General features: G+C 37.9%; 1 long non-coding RNA gene across 1 annotated transcript in view; it reads left to right on the top strand.

Annotated features, from left to right (window-relative positions):
- LOC136693684 (uncharacterized) overlaps positions 1–16,766 on the top strand; it is a 39,755-nt gene that overhangs the window by 8,363 nt on the left and 14,626 nt on the right. Inside the window, exon 2 of the long non-coding RNA XR_010802084.1 lies at positions 10,952–11,053. This is a non-coding gene — a long non-coding RNA (uncharacterized lncRNA). The remainder of the gene's footprint in view (positions 1–10,951; positions 11,054–16,766) is intronic.

Below are 16,766 nucleotides of genomic sequence, written 5' to 3' on the forward strand. Positions count from 1 at the left end.
ACAGACTGTTGGTGACAAAAGTAGAAGTAATTATTAACTTTTTTACATTCTTTTTCAGTTTTTAGGTCAGCTTGGTTGAACAAACACAAATATCTAAATATAGCCTATGTAAGGTAAACATGACCATGGCTTAGACTTCTTGTTTAATGTTTTGCAGGCATTTAATCCCAGTAAATGCTGGGTATCAATAGCCTGTTCTGTAGCTGATCCCACTGGACAGACGTTCTGCTGTTACACACAATGGAAACTGTTGAGCTGTTGAAAAAAATGGTCACATTTACCATTTCATTCATTCAACATTGTGTCTGCCCTCAGAGTGAATGGAAACTTTATTCAGAACGGTCTCTACTTCTATTACAGCTACCTGCTATTATTCAAATCTATAATCATGCCAGTCACAACAAGGATTTGATGTGGAAAATTATCTGTTGGATCATCACGAAAGATTAACACAATGTAAAGAGCTATTGGTGTTTTCAAATTTTAGCAAAAAAAAAAAAAAAGTTCAGGACTTCAGCCCGCTATTAATGGCCATTGTGCTGTTGTACATAAAAAGCGTTTGCTCCCCCAGATGGGGACGTTCTGACTTGGCTCTGGGACAGATTAATCCGTGATATACTCTGTGCCAATGAGCTACAGAGTGGGCCATAATTTCTCACCTCCCTGTTGCTGAGGGAATCCTGATTTGCCCCATGGTGATGTCATTGTTCCAGTTTGTCTGTGTCTATGTATGGGAGTAGTGGGTGAGGGATGGAAGCTCGTTAAGCCACTAACACAGCAGAGCATATTTTCACCTCCGCTGTCTGTGTACACAACATACAGTAGTCGTACAACTGCTTCGTGCTTCCTGCTAACTGAACTGATAATTATATGCCACATAACTGACACTACCATTGAATAAACAGATTTCTGAAAAATATCAATTTGTCGGAAATAGTCAAAGGATATTTCTGACAACAGTGTTATGAAGTAACCAAATGGTTTTATCTCTGCTTTTGCTCCTGTCATTCTGTTAGCTCTGTGTTTACAATGATTCAAATGAAGGCTTTTCAGATTTTAATGATTGTAATAAACATTTTTATGATATTATTTATGATATACAGTTTTGCCAAAAAAAAAAACATATTTAAACCAGTGACCACAGAGCAATGAAGAAAGCTTATCATCATCAGTTGTTTTGCTTAGCAGAATGGAATAGGTTAGACATAGGGATGTGGTTATTGTTTACAAAAAAAAGAATGGAGAGGCAACCCTAGAAATATCATGTCCACGGTCAAGACCATACCAAGACCATTTTTTTCCAGACCAAAAACCAGGAATAATGTCAAGAAAACCTTCCAAACTCAAAGAGCTTGACAGCCTTACAAAGAAGCTTGGTACTAAACACTAGTGGAGAAATGCAAAAAGCTTGTTTGCAAATATAAGACCTGTTGATATGATTTGTCATTACTAACAACGGACATAAACAAATACACAAATTAGGCAAAAGTATGTTTCTAACATTTATTGGTGAACCACTCACATTCACAATCTGTGATATTTCTTGGACCTACAGAATGGGAGAGTGCTGTTCTCTAGAATAAAATGTATTCATAACCACATGTAATCAAATGGTGATTGTTGATGTTAGTTGCTCATTTGTTATGTTAAATGCATAAATAAACAGATTAGATCCAGTTTAGATCCAAATATTCAGATTGTCCTAATTGGGCAATTTTCATTTGCACTGCTGGCCAAAGGTTGCAAGGTAATGAGTAAGTAGTCAAAGACATTGAGGAGCTGAGGTGAAATATTCCCTTATTTAGGAGAATATATCAGACTATCTGATGTCTGGAATGTTGTAGCTAGATGGCTTAATTTTCTGTTCTCTAGTGGGAGAAGAGGGTGTGTTTATGAGATTCATTGGGTGAGATGGAGCTCTAGTTTCAGTGCTGCATTGCTTTGCTACTTGCTCAAGTCCATTAGACTGTGTGGGTGTGTGTGTGTTGGTAGGTGGGGATTAGCCTGGTATCTCCCAGCACACTTTTTGTGACTCTGTAGGGGCTCAGTGGCTCGGACTCATCTTCCAACAGCCCCCAGTGGCTTGGCTCCAAAATGCACAGCAACCACAGGAAATAACAGTCCACTTTTCCAGTTGTTTTCCACTCTGCTCTGCTCACACCACTTTCCTGAATACAGATGATAGCTGACTCTTCTGTCTGTGAAAATGTGTATTAACCTTCCTTTATAGACAGACATGGAAAAGAGAAACCTCCTTCTAAATGAACTGGTAATCATCTGTTTACACTGTACAATGACAATGCTTAACTGCAAGGCAACTTCATGTCTCACATTTTCATAATTATGTAACACTTATCTAAATGGTAATTTCCCTAAATGTAAGATTTACATTTTCACATTTCTGTTACAGCAAGCAGGCTTTGTTTTTCTCTGTTGTTGTGTTGGGTTTATGAGTTGAACAAATACAGTGTTAAATAATGTCAAGGTTTACTTACCTGCACATGTTTCATATCATTCTGATATGATTTGTACTCAACCTTCTCTGTGGCTCTTTTGACGTTTCCTCTTTCTCAGCTATAGCTGTTATCATTCTTTTATTTCTTTGGAGATTTTCTGGTTTTCCAGCTGTTTTGCTTCTGGAGGCGTGTCCACTATCTGCTGTGTGTGCTGGCTTTGAAGTCAGCTCGCCTTTAGGGGCATCCCTCTACAGTTAGACACTCACAAAACCTTATCTTCCATCAGGCATTTCAGAATTAGGTCTCCAAGAAATGGGAAGGATCCTTCCTCTGTGCTTCGATGCCAGGAGGCCAGTAGATTTGTGTTCTCTTTAGTGACTAATAAAAGAAGAGAGGCATGTTTGGACTTTTCACTGAAAAGTCTGACGAGTTCAAGTGTGAGAACACTGATATGAGACCAGTTTTCCACATTCAAAGTGATCTTAATCACTCTGATCCAGAAACATCCTTCTTTTATGTAAATTCTCAGATGTATTTGTTGGTGAACACAATAATCAAATCATGCTTCAACTTAAAGAAGTAATCAACATTTATGACAGTAATATGCTCTGCCAGACGGTTTGTCCTGCCTCTGAGTATCACAGTCCCATCAATGTAAGGTTTTTCACAGTCCTACTTATGAGTATTACAGTCCAATCATAACCGATAGGTATTGTTTTTGTACTGCCTTTTATTTAGGCAATTTCAAGATGGCAGAATATCTCAAGTTAAAGCTCTTTTTTTTGCTAAACTAGCGTGTGCAACCTGAGAGAGAACTGCAAAGCACTATACGGCAAATATCTCATGGGTGTTTAGCTACAAGGAGAATCTAGCTCTATATTCCTGGTCTGGACATTATGGCAAAGGCTTGAGCAAGGAGAACAAAGAGAGAGAATTTGAGCAGATGTACAAGAGTTAATACTGGACTAACTACTCAGTGGAGTGTACTAAGAGAGACATGAGGACACAAGACAGATACCTTCTTGTTGGACAAGGAAGTAATAACATGTTGCACTTTCTTGATGTGTTACTCTGTTAGTTGTAAATTTTGTTGACGAAAGCATTATAATCAGGTTTTTGACCATTAAGTGAGCCTAGGTTTGTGACTGTTAACTTTAGCTGGATCGTTGAATGTTTTAGCATTATACATAGATTCTTGAAATAAGTGTATCTTTGCAGTTGCTTTGTGGACAAAAGCCAGACAAAAAGCCAGAATTAAATTTAAGTTGAAGGAACCAAAGCTTTACTGTCAACAAAGTGTTATAATCAGGTTTTTCAGAGATACTGATGAACAAGTGTCAGCGATAACGCCTGCTAAGTTTAGCCTGATTAGTACAGTTTTTAATGTTGGACATTGAGTCTGATAACAAATTTCTGTTGGTGTGGTATAATGGCTATGTTATACTTTATAGTGGTAAAAGCATGGTCCAGTGCATATTATGAGTGATATATAACCTTTATCATGTAGTCAATGTTATTTTATTTTATTTATTTGAAACGTTAGCAGTATTTAAGCATATATAAAACGGTATCATTGTGTTATGTTCATTCATTTAGTTAAGTTATTGTGTGTGTGTCTGTATGTGTGTGTGTGTGTGTGTGTGTGTGTGTGTATGTATGTGTGAGAGAGAGAGAGAAATGTTTGTGTTTAACACTAGAAGCCCAGAGAAACCGTCATGATCGATGTGAATATTTCTAGGCTCACTGGTTTTAAGTGTGTGTGAGAGGGAGAGGGAGAGAAGAGAAGAGAAGTGTAGGGTGTGTGGTTGTGTATCTTGATTTCAGGACAGTAATGTAAATTACCCAACAGGTAGGGGGAGCCCAGGAGATTAAAAATTACAGGAGATTACTTACAAAGTATTGCTTAAAAATGCCATGAATACAAATTAATAATTTTTTAGTTAGCAAAGTTACAATAATCTACAGTGTTCTAAATGGTTTAACCTGCTCAGGGACTCACAGCCTTCAAACAACAAAAGAATGGCTCTGTGAAGCAAAGCAAAGTGTGAAGTGTCTGTCACAGAAAAGGTCTTCACTTTAACCATCACGATGAATAAGCAAACACTTGTTTCTGAAGGTTCTGGAGCTGTTATGTCATCGGCCACTTGCCTGAGGGTCAAACTGTGGTCCCTCCTCTCCTCTTCTGAGTAATGTCTACATAATGTCTTCCAGATGATCTCTGAAACCCATCCCACTGAGCATTTCTTTTCTATTTTTGTGGAAAATACAGCACTGCTTGTTTTCTGTAGTAAGCACTGAATTGAAACTCTTGTTGCAGCCTCTTGTTTCTAGTTAACAATAAATGAGGTACATATAACACCATGATAGTATTCTTATATATCATATTCAAACATGTTATTACCTCAGTGTTCTGTAGATTCTGCCTGGCAACTGACTAATGTATGTCTTTTAAAATAGTGTACTAACATGTTTAAAGCTAATCCGCAGTTCCAACGCTTTGATTTATCTTGAAATGAATAAATCCTTTTACTTGTTTATTCTAAGTGGGGTTGACTATGCCTTGAATCTAACTCAGACTTGATGAAACATTTCTCACCAAAAATAACTTCTATTTAACATACATCACAAATGTTAAATGTTTCCATTGACTGTTTAATTATAGACATTTGACACAGTAATGCCTTTTATGGCAGAAATACTTAAAGTTGGATGAAAGCAAATGCAATGGGAAACTGTGATATGTTTGCACTGTGCCTCTTTTTGAAGCCACTTAAAACTAGTTGACATTGATTTCTATGTTTAAATATTTTTTTCTTGGAAATCATTCCTTGTGAATGATTTGCTAACCCTGCCCTTCTGTCCCCATTAAGAGACAGTATATGAAGGCTTCACATTCCACTTTTTAAAGTGGAAGAAAAATAAACTGTGCCCCCCAAAAAGTTACTCTAGCTTAGTTCTTGCACTAGGAACTGGGTCTATGATTCTGAGAGAAGCACTATTAAGTCTTAGGGCCCCAACATTTTCCTGAGTGTATTTTGCTACCTTCACTCATTGTGGACTAAATTCTGATTGCAGTATGCAGTTGTTGAATGCCTGTGGAATCTGAAGAATCTAACCTATATGTGGGGATTATTTACATATCCCTGGAATGGAGTATATTTTTGTGTCTGTAATGCCTGAACAAAAATAAAATAAAAGTCTATGTATATATTTTTTTCCAGTGTACATCTATCTAGTCCTCCTAGGCACATTTTATAGGAGCCTATACAGGGCACAGAACCTATGCTCCTCTCACTATTGTAGGGTATTAAGGATATACCGCTGTGTCATTTCCTAAGGCCACTAGTTTCAAAAACAATAACATGAATGTGATGAAGTGAAACACATCAGTCCGTTTGCTAACACATGGAAGTGTTGAATAAGCTGAAAAACCAGTGTACGTGATTTTTATGAGTCACTGTTGTCTGGTTTTGCTTTGATTATTGAATGATAGCCATGAGTTTTGTAGAAAACTTTCAGTGCCTGCCTGTCCACATAATTCAGCCCTCTTTTTCTATTTACAAATTAAGAATCAACATTGTCTTTTCCTTATAGCTTGCCCAACTGTTATTTTGTTTTTGGTTTTGTTTTTTATGTTTCTTTAATAACTAGTGAAATCACTTAACCATTAAAATCCTTATGAAGTTTTTGTGGACTTTTGAAACCATGTTATAGTTTAAACATAATGGTAAAAAATGTTATATCTTGCCACACAATCTTGCCCACAACTGCATGTGTACATCACTGAGACATGGCTGAGTTTTACTTAGAACATAAAACATGTGTGCAACAGCCTCATTCCTTAAATAGCTGTGGCTTTTATAGTTGTTCAGAAAGAATCTCATTGTGAAAGCTGCACCTTTCGTGACCCTTTATAGGATATATCAAACCTTACACCAGGTTTCATTTATTTATTTATTTATTTATTTATTCATTCATTCATTCATTCATTCATTTAAATTCCATGCTGCATACCAATGGCCATTTTTTTCCAACAGCCAAAGATCTAAGTAAAGACTTTATGAATCTTGAATTCTATGAATCAGTGTTCACTCTGGTTTGCCCTCTGGCTTCATCCAGCCTCTTTTCTGTGTGCCACTGCGCATGCATGTGGTGTTTGTGCATGGTGCAGGGTGATCAGAGTGGCTCTGAGTGTGATGTAGTAGACAGGCAGGTAAGTCATTCATTCAGCCATTTTGTTCTGTCTGAATGTTGTGTCCTGTGACTTACACAGAAAAATAATTTTGTTGTTCATATAGTCAGACCATTTCATTTACTGATTGCTATCTGGCTGTAAAGATTATTTCCAGAAATATGATAAAATATTATTAGGGTAAATCACCTTTAAATAAACATGAGCAAAATTTACATTTGGCAACAACAGTAAAATATTTCTTATGTTCCAACCCTTAAACAACAACAACAACAAAATCTGTTAACATCATCTTTAAAACACAAAACTAAAATGTATTTATTAAACATATATAACCAATAGTGCCTAGGACAAGTTGACTTTCAGTGTAACAATGTCTACAGCACTTTAGAGTGAAAAAGCAGAGCTATTGAAATTCTGGCAGTAATTAACTGTGTTGGCATTTAATCAAACTTTTGCTGGTCTTTTGTTGGGCTATAGTTGTTAACACAGGAGAGACTTAGCATCTGTCTTTTACACTTCCATTATGTAACCCAAAGAAAACCCCCATGCACTTTGATCCTGTGTGATTTGGGTTAGGTTTAAGGTTTTGGGATGCTTTATTAAAGGCAGGGAACTGTAAATATTAAGAGGGGTGTATAAAGAGTCTTTAATGTATAAGACAATCTATCTTCTGTACCGTCACCAAGGACCTATGAACTATTTCAATGGAATATAAAAAGTTTATTCCTTGCTCTTAAAGTGGAAAACAATTTCAGTTGATCCTTGGTCAGTAACAATAATTTACTTGGAAACAAAACTGCAGCTGTGTAAAAATGATGAATTGTTCTAATTATAGGTTTATTGCAGCATTTAACGATCACAAACACAGGACCTCGTTATACTTCACTTTTACACTATGAACGTTTCCCAACATACTGTCAACGCTTTGCTGTTTCTGTGTGGTTACTGTATATGTATTCCTCAAATCTCTTGAATTTATTGCAGAATTCATTTTGAATCATTGTTGAGGTAATAATGATTATGGGGTGTATAGGAAAGCCCATAAAACACAGACTTTTACAACTACCTGGATTCAATCTCTGCAGCATGGAAACTCATGATTACAATGTAAACAGATCCAAAATGTGTAATTAGAAAAAGGCTTATTGTCAGACACTATCTAATAACCAGTCCAGGCAGATGGACTTTAGCTGAGTCCAGAACTGCTGTTACAAATAAAGGCCCTGAGATATAGCAGAAAAGAGAAAGGATTAAGTAATAAGCCTGTCTGCATTCTTTTGTTGTGCTATTACTCAGCAGGTGACGAGAACTCACAGACTCACCGTCTGACTTATCTCAACTAACCAGAGTGCAGGCACACACTGAAGTCAAACAATATCAGTGTTCTTTGGGTATGAGACTGTTTTCTCTTTCTCACAAATGTAAAAAAACGAGGATGCCCTGTGTATGATAATTATGTTGTTTGTGTGATGCCACAATTCAATTTTGCTTCAGGATTTAGGTACTACAATATAGTATACTAGTATTAAGTACCAGTATAGAGAAACTGTTTACTTAATAATATATTGTGTTCACTTAAAAATACTGTTTGATTAATACAATCTGGTTCTTACCTGATAGCAAGTAATGTTTGCTTAATAAAATCTGATGTTCATTTGATATTATGTGGCGATAACCTGGTAAAATTATTTGTAATTTTATACATTAAGGTGGTAAAACACTCTTCTGTGAACTGTAGAAGTTACCATTAGAACCAATAAAGATTAGAAGATAACATGGGAATATGCTGACATACAGATGTTGATGCCCTATATCTTTGCATTGTGTAGCCAGTATGTTTAGTTCAGTAAGAGAATGAGCTTCAGCAGAGAGTTGAACAATCCTTCAGACTTGGCCTTAAAGTGAGCTTTCCATTATTGTTACACTGCTACAGCACCCTGAACAAAAACAGACACACACAATCTGCAGAATAAACAAACTATGCACATTTTGCTGAAACCACAGAGGAAATCTCTGCTACGCTTTCTCACTCTCAGAGAGTGGCTGAGCATCTTAAAGTAATCACCAGCAGTAAAAAAAAAAAAAAAAAGTGACGCAGGATGTGGAGAGAGGAAATCAGTTACATGCAAATTAAACCATAGCCCAGCTTCCCAAAGATTCCTGCAAAAACACTACAGTGTTGTATTTTTACCTTCTCAGGCCTCTCATTTTAATGCCTTCAAATGTGTTTCCAGTGGCTATTTAATGGTCTAAAAGACACATTTATAAAGAGTCATTCTAGGCCTTGCTGTCTTTTCATATTTCATTACTTTTGTTCTGAGGCAAAACAATGATGAGCTGGTGTTCCTGTATTTAAGAGTCTCGTATCACAACTAACTAACTATATGTCTAAAGGTTCAAGGTCAAAAACTCTTTCTTTTAACCCTGTGTGTTTTAAGAGCATTTTCTTCTCTGCATTATTCATCTTCTTACATGGACCTAAATATGCTAATTTCACATCAAAATGTTTAGATTCACCTCAGGTAGCAATCAAACTGCTTTCTGTGGACGGATGGAGCCTTGTGAAATTAGATTTTGATACATTAGTCAGTGGGCAGTGCTCATCTGTGCCAAACTGAGAAGCAGTTTCAGTGCTATATGAAGTGGAACATTATCCCCTTATTACTTTTCCCTGTGCTCTAATGTAATCCAGCTTTCACATTAACACAATTAAATCATACATTAGATATTTAATTAGACTTTTGCCCCCATTCCTCTGTAAATCCATGTTTGGGTCAAAGAAGGGTCAGAAACCTGTGATTAGCCTCTTTTGATGACATCTACACCAGGTAACCCAGGGTCAGGGATTAGTAGCGGATATTAGGTCACCTAATTCTAAAATCTCACTTCTGTGAGCTGTGTTTATGAAACCTTATACATAACTCCTTGCAAAATGTCATCCCCGATGTTACATACAAAATCCTTTTGATTGTTCAGTAGAAAGTTATATATATATTTTTAAAGTAATTGTATATTCTTATTCTGTGCTTCTAATACACTGGAAATATGAACTCCTCTAGAGTACTGTGTGATAGTCAGTGTCCCCTGTGTTCATTCATGTCATTTCCTGTTATCGTGGAAGTATTTACAATCAGGCAAGAAATGGTAGACCACCAAAACTAACTGAGATAAAACCAAGCCCTAATTTTGCTTTAGATTCCACAGGGATTTGGTCCATCCTTCCACTCCAAGAAGGCAACACTATGGGTCTGAAGGGTGTGTAACTCTCAAGAAAACATTACTGTGAAAAGGAAATCAAACAAACAAGTGCAGGGTGATTTTATAAAATTGTCTTGGCCCAAATTTCGTACTCAACAGCATTGAATGTGTTTGGGATTACTCAGATCACAAGAAGCAGAAAATGCAACAGAACTACTAAGAACTAACAAAGAAGTGTAGAAAAAATTTGCAGATTTCTTTAGTAAAATGAAAGCAGTGAGAAAAGAGTGTGCAAAAAAATCCTTGTTGTATTTGTGTCTTTTTTATTTTTTGTTATTTATATATTTCTACCTGCTTCCCTACTACTAATAAACAACCTCCTGCACATGCTGCACAAATGCTGTGCTCCATGCCTTAAACATGCGCTTGAGGCTGAAAATCTCCTGTTGTGAGCTGCACGTGTGAATTTCCAGACCCGATACACCAGAGTTTCTCTAGAAATTCTCCAGAGTTCTTGTGCAAGAGGGGCATTTGCTAATGAGGGCTGAGAGCGTGGGAATTAGATATAGCTGACTGGGTGGGCCTTGGTCCAGTTTAGGTGGACCCAAGCCCACACATATCTATCCACTTGTTATATACATGAATGTTTTTTTTTATTGTGTATTGTTAAAACGTGTTAAAGTGTCTATAAAATTCTTCATCTATTAATCATTTTTAATAGCTCTTTGTTCATTTTAGCTTTTAGCAAATATGTTTCAACAAAACACCTTAAAGCCTTAATTCACCTTCAAAACTTTTACCATGAAATGTCAGGATTTGAGGCTAGTGGAAGCTTTTAGACTAAAACAGTCATCACTGAACGGTGCTGAGTACAGACACTGGGTGGAATTTTGACCTACGTTTGATCACATTGGGTTAAAACAGATTCTATTTCTATTTCAAACTTGTCCATACCAAGCATCTAGGAGTCAAATTATGAGTGTCTGTTCATGAGACATACGTAATGGTGACCTCACCTGACCCTTACCTCTGTCAGCTGTAAACATTACCTCACTATCTACAGCCTTCTTATCTACGGTCATCCTGACATTCCTATTTTCAGGTACCATGACCCTGCACTAACCCTGGAGGCTGTGTCTGCAACTCAATCCAGCGCTGACTAAATGGACCGCTCTCTCCTTCAAAGACTGCTACAAGGGCAGAGGTGAAGCTCCCGATTTCACACACTAATTTTGAGTGTTGTTAGCTGATTAGACAGCGATGCACTGAGACAGAGAACATTAGCTTGTAGCTAAGGAGACCTGAGTTATTTCACTGAAACTGTAGAGGTTCATTCCCAGGCGTGTACAGAATGTAAATGGAAAGTGTTGCTTTAGAAGGTATGGGCTTACTTGATGGTATGTTGAAATTTGTAGTGTTGATTATATATTGGCTCGATTTTACCTAGAACCAAATGAAGTGTGCCCTAGATTGATTGATATCAGTTAAAGAGAACGTACCACTGCTCTACTGAAAAGCTTAATGACATGCTATTTCTGTAGCACAGTCACTGACTCATCAGACTACGAGTTGGAATCCAACCCTGACGGCCTCCTGGTGGAGAGGAATGTGCCTCGGGAGAAGTCAGAAAATAACCTTACAAGAATATGCAAGGTCCTGCTATGAGATAAAATCTGGATCAAGGAGCCAATCTAGACCTCTTTATAGTGTGCGCCTAACAGTTAAAGTCCACTCACCCAGACACACCCTCTCCACATCCTGTAGGCCAGTTCCTCACTCTGGAGAGCCTTGCCATTCCCAACTGCTCACATTGGCTCAATTACTGCAAAGAGGAGCCACTAGGCAGCTTCTGGCCTAATGAGCCTTCAAAATCAGGTTAACCTTGCCATACAATAATCCTCTCTGCAATAACCGCCATCTTTAGACATAAAAGACAAGGGGCTGGAGATTCCTTCAGGTTAAAGGAGTTCCTCAGTGCCTCAGATATGTGATAGACCTCCAACCAGCTGAGGATGCAACTCTGTACAGATGTGTCACAGTCTCTTCCTCGAAGGCACTTTAACCCTTTAGGTACCTGGTATAGTACAGCACAGCACGCAGAGTAGGTGTCCCATAAAACAATTGCATTCCTTTTTAAAAGGGGGTCTAGATACATTTTGGCAAACACTATTATCCATGAATTCGGTTAATCTACCATACCCCCACTGTAGTCAAATAGGCACATTGGCGCTTAAACAGAAATTAATTAAATGAAATTGTATTTTCTGGAGCAGCTGCACATAACCTTAATATCTTCATGCCCAGAGCCATGCATGGGCTAGAGGGTTAAAGTCCTTAGCACTGGATGGGGAGCAGTGAACCTGTGATCCCTGAAGTGATAGAACACCATTAAATACCTTGGATAAGAAGTCATCATCAATATCAGATCCCCTAAAGTTCTGATTTAATGCCATTAAATTCTCACAGAAACTTTCCAACATCTGGTGTAAACCATTCCCAAAAGAGTACACAATCTAGCAATACATTACTAATGTAGTTATCAGGGCTATGTTTATTGGCTTGTGCATGATGAGTATGAAGAACACAGAAAGTCATGGAAAACAGAAATTAATCTTTTTATATTTACATTCATGAGAGGGAAGTATGGAGGTTTGATTCTTAGACAGTCACACTGTGAGGATTATGGTGTGTTCTCCCATTGTCTGTGGTTTGTTCCTGCCTTGTGCCCAGTGATTTTGGATAGGCTTGGGAATCACTGCAACCCTGATTATGATGAAATAGCTACAAACAATGACTGAATGAATGCATTTGGAAGATGTTTTATCCAGAGTGACGTATAATTCTAATAATTACAGTTGAGGGTGAATGTAATGTTACAAAGATGCTTGTTCAAGGTTTCTCATAAGTGTTCCTGTCCAGGATGGTAACAGATCCCTAATCTACTGCACTGAATGCACTGATATTACACACTACAACAAACACCATGTTGGCTGTGTTTCTTACATTGCTGAAAGTGGCTTAAACTATAAAGTTTATTTACTGGATTAAGCCACTCCCCCTTAGTTTCTGTTTTACTTTAAATATGTTTTGAGTCAGTGGGTCCATTTCTTGTGAAAGAACAGGGAAAATATTGAGTGTGATTATTGAGTGTACAATATAAATATGTCAGATAGACATTAGGTAAGAAAACGCTAGACTATTACTTTATTAATTGAATAATAAACCTAGGGTTCATTGGATTATATCTGACAGAGTGTGTTTTAGATGCATGTGGGTAGCAGGCACATGTAAGATCGGTGGAGATAGGTGTTAGAGGATTTGAGGCCAAATCGGCCACATCCCTGTTGTGTAGTTCAGCATCAGGGGCCGGAAACTAAGGGCAGCAGCGAAGGAGTTATTAGAAACAGCTGAAAGGTCTAGTCAGTGGTTGTGAATAAGGAGAGCACATATTACGTGGGGAAATGCACTGTAGAGGTGCTATTGTGGTTGTTAGTGACATAGCATCTAAAGTTCACATGGAACTGGTGGCACTGAGCATGCATTAACAGTGCCAGAGGGGCTCGGTACAGCCTTGGTGACCAGAGAGGTCAGTGTGGATTTATGGTTGTTGATGGTAAAAGGTAAGGTAAGACTGTAATGCTGGGTTGGAGGGGGGTGGGTCTGGGATGCCAGACTTTTGGTGAAACACCAATGACAGGAGGTGCCTGCCTGATGACCTTGTGAAGAGCTAGTGATGCAGTGGGTGGTTTGGGTACTCATGGGCTGGGCTCAATGAGTTAACGTAGTTGTTAGCATGTGTATGATTATAATTAATATATTTGCAATTCAGAGAGATAACACTTCAACTTACAGTTTGACAAAGATATTAAACATTAGGTAGATGAAGCATGTACTGGTGAACTGTGGAGCTGGATTGTTTCACATACTTGCATGTATCTGATATATTTCTGCTGTGAAAACAAACACGTGTATAAGCATATATTTTGGTACAATACTGTCAACCATAAATATACAATCTGCTTTTAGTGCTTCAGGAATTAGAGGACATGAAACCAGCAATAAATATATGAAATTCACAAAATCAAACACAGTGTATAAGCATGAAATATAACCATGTGATGTGATATGATTCCCATGAGCAAACAGTCCTGTGTAAGCTCAGCAGACACATGTACAGCATGACTCTCTCTCTCTCTCTCTCACTCTCTCTTTCTCAAAAATGTTCAGAACAGAAACACCTGCTTCCACTTACAGGACATACCAGAATCTACTTACCTTAAACCTACAAACTCACAAATCCTGTAGAAATACAGCAAAAGTGCAATCAATCAGCATACTTTACTATCACAGAGAGAGATCATGTTAATAGTTTTCCTGTTTCCTCTGAAAGTATGCAGAGTATGAAATTAAAACCAGGAGAAAGTGTGCTATAGTGGCAACTTTGTAAAAAATGGCAAAAATTAAATATAATCTCTGCTGTTCATTACCAAAACCTTTTTAAAAATTGGCTTGAACACAAATATCAATACTGAACAGCCATTTTTGAACATTGCCTATACTACCGATAAATGAGGTGTTCAGGCAGTACCTCAAGAGTCAGAGACAACCCCATATTTATTTATTTTCTAGGTCAAAATGATCAAAAAGGTGTAAAGTACTCAGCTGTTGGTCTCAGAACAGTGGACTGACCACCAAAGACCACAGATCTTAACATTACTGATTACATGTGTATTTACTTGGATCGTGAGAAGAACAAAGTGCAATCAAACTTCTAGGTCTGAGCTTTGGAGCGGTGAAGAAATGATCATTGTAAATTTCTTTACAAAATGTGAGTCTTGTTTAAAGTTTGTAAGCTGTTAAACTTTTAAAAAATTAGCTGCTAATTTGATAAAATATTAAATATAAAAATATGATTTCAGACACATATGAATTATGAATACATATCTAAATAACTTCCAAACTCGAAATTAAACTAATTGTATATGTTCTTAGGAAATGTGTGTCATTACATGAAATAATGTGGTTAATGTATTGCAGATGTCTGAATGTGTAAGTCTATCTGGAGTATATGATAACTGATAACTGGCCATCCATCACCTCCACTCACAGGATATACAGTATCACACTGACAGTGGGGCCGACTAAAACAAGATACAGTCATATGAGACATTCTCAAGAATACTCTCTCTAGTCTCTGCGCAAGTCTGGCTTTGATTTGCTATTAGGAGGCACTGAGTTTCCACTGCACCCTCTTTCTTGAGCAAAATAGTCTGTTTAGTTGTTTCAGTAAGTGTTTATGTACATAAAGTATATAAAGACTTCTTTATCCATGAAAGTTTGTCTTCCTGTTTCTTCAATGGCTTCTACTCTTCTGGGAAACACTTTAGACTAGATGTCTGAAACATTTGCTTTAAGAATTTGATTGCATTCAGCCACGGGGCATTAATGCAGTCAGGCACTGTTGTTGAATGATTAGTTTTACTCCAGCTCACTACCAAGGGTGGAGGACACCCCATCATTCCAGAGAACACACTTCCACTGCTTTATATACCCCTCTAGCAGAGGCTTGGCTTTAGGTGTACTGTGTTTATGCTCACTTTAAACACTCCAGCAGCACTGCTGTGTCTGATCCACAAAGCACTAACATGACACCTACAGCTAGAATCATGTAAATCTGACCTGCTCTTTGGTGGTCCTGGGGGGTCAAAGGTATGCAGATCAACAGGTGAACTACAGTCTGTAATTGTGGAACTATGGAATTGTGCAGAGTGAGGTGACATGAAAAGTGTAGCTGATAACATACACAATGAGTGTAGGTAATTTTAATGTTATGGCTGATTGGCGTATATAACCATGCCATTATATAACTGATGTGGGCTGAGTGCAGAGCTATATATGTCGCATTGTGATTTAAAACCAAATGTATAAATACACTCCTAGCCGACAGGGTTGTGAAGGGAGGGTTTAGCACCAAGGATGACTTACAAGCAATTAAATATTTATACAATCGTCCATAGGGGCAAATAAAGCTGCTCTTTGGGGTCAGAAAGGGCTGCCGTCAACGTGTTTGGAGAAGATGAATACACATAGATCTGAGTGCTCACCCTCAGGCCAGAATAGCACCTCTTTTAAGGATCACACTCTTGTGGCTGAAAGGGGCCCTTATGGCGTATAAACAGAGGCCAGGACCCTTGGTGCAGCAGAGAAAAGAAGCCCCACTCTTCTCTGGGGGGCTGGTGAGGGTGATCCTTTTGCTTTTGGGGGGGATTTTGGGGGATTAAGAGTTTAACTAGGACTGGTCCAGGAGGAGGGCACCCTGAGCAGAGGAAAGACCCTCAGGGAGAGAAAACAGAGTGGTTAGCCTCGCCCCTCTCGGCTGGGGCCTGCCCCAGTGCTTTGTGTGCTGTGTTGAGGGCCAGCTGTCACTGTACCCTCTCTTAAAGAGGCAGCGGTCAGACGTCTGCTCAGTCTGTTTACACAGAGCCCACGCCACAGGAGCTCAGGGCCTGCAGACCTACAAAGCCTGTGGCCCATGTGTTTCAGCAAGTGTTGGAAATACAAAGATCGCTGATGAGTTCACATAGACTATACAAGATTTTTTGTCTCTGTATTGTCTTATACTCTATTACACATTTAACTCTATTTCTGTTACTCAATTCATGCTCCTTTATATATCTAGGTTTTATGGATTATTATTATTTATCAGCTACAAGGAAAACAATTCAAATGGATTTATATAATATGAATTAAGGAAAAAAATAAAATGTAGATCTGCCCATGGTTAACTGCAGTTGAAAAATGTACTGCTTATTGTAAATTCTATTAATTAAACAATAACTGTTACTAATTATTCAGTAGCTCCTATGAAACATTACGTAACTACTGTGAATTATTCAGTAGCTACTGTAACAGCACAT

This window comes from Hoplias malabaricus, chromosome 4 (genome assembly GCF_029633855.1).
Source record: "Hoplias malabaricus isolate fHopMal1 chromosome 4, fHopMal1.hap1, whole genome shotgun sequence".
In the NCBI taxonomy this organism is placed as follows: Eukaryota; Metazoa; Chordata; class Actinopteri; order Characiformes; family Erythrinidae; genus Hoplias; species Hoplias malabaricus.